Genomic DNA, 1377 nt, shown 5'->3' on the forward strand with positions numbered 1-1377 from the left:
AGTTACACAGGGGGACTGGGGCAAGAGGTTTGGCCTATAGCTGGAGAGTTACACAGGGGGACTAGGGGCAACAGGTTTGGCCTATAGCTGGAGAGTTACACAGGGGGACTGGGGGCAACAGGTTTGGCCTATAGCTGGAGAGTTACACAGGGGGACTGGGGGCAACAGGTTTGGCCTATAGCTGGAGAGTTGCACAGGGGGACTGGGGGCAACAGGTTTGGCCTATAGCTGTAGAGTTATGCAGGGGGACTGGGGGCAACAGGTTTGGCCTATAGCTGGAGAGTTGCGCAGGGGGACTGGGGGCAACAGGTTTGGCCTATAGCTGGAGAGTTATGCAGGGGGACTGGGGGCAACAGGTTTGGCCTATAGCTGGAGAGTTACACAGGGGGACTGGGGGCAACAGGTTTGGCCTATAGCTGGAGAGTTGCACAGGGGGATTGGGGGCAACAGGTTTGGCCTATAGCTGGAGAGTTGCACAGGGGGACTGGGGGCAACAGGTTTGGCCTATAGCTGGAGAGTTATGCAGGGGGACTGGGGGCAACAGGTTTGGCCTATAGCTGGAGAGTTGCATAGGGGGACTGGGGGCAACAGGTTTGGCCTATAGCTGGAGAGTTGCGCAGGGGGACTGGGGGCAACAGGTTTGGCCTATAGCTGGAGAGTTGCGCAGGGGGACTGGGGGCAACAGGTTTGGCCTATAGCTGGAGAGTTAAACAGGGGGACTGGGGCAAGAGGTTTGGCCTATAGCTGTAGAGTTATGCAGGGGGACTGGGGGCAACAGGTTTGGCCTATAGCTGGAGAGTTGCGCAGGGGGACTGGGGGCAACAGGTTTGGCCTATAGCTGGAGAGTTACACAGGGGGACTGGGGCAAGAGGTTTGGCCTATAGCTGGAGAGTTACACAGGGGGACTGGGGCAAGAGGTTTGGCCTATAGCTGGAGAGTTACACAGGGGGACTGGGGCAAGAGGTTTGGCCTATAGCTGGAGAGTTACACAGGGGGACTGGGGCAAGAGGTTTGGCCTATAGCTGGAGAGTTACACAGGGGGACTGGGGCAAGAGGTTTGGCCTATAGCTGGAGAGTTACACAGGGGGACTAGGGGCAACAGGTTTGGCCTATAGCTGGAGAGTTACACAGGGGGACTGGGGGCAACAGGTTTGGCCTATAGCTGTAGAGTTATGCAGGGGGACTGGGGGCAACAGGTTTGGCCTATAGCTGGAGAGTTGCGCAGGGGGACTGGGGGCAACAGGTTTGGCCTATAGCTGGAGAGTTATGCAGGGGGACTGGGGGCAACAGGTTTGGCCTATAGCTGGAGAGTTACACAGGGGGACTGGGGCAACAGGTTTGGCCTATAGCTGGAGAGTTACACAGGGGGACTGGGGG

This window comes from Xenopus tropicalis, chromosome 3 (genome assembly GCF_000004195.4).
Source record: "Xenopus tropicalis strain Nigerian chromosome 3, UCB_Xtro_10.0, whole genome shotgun sequence".
NCBI classification, from domain to species: Eukaryota; Metazoa; Chordata; class Amphibia; order Anura; family Pipidae; genus Xenopus; species Xenopus tropicalis.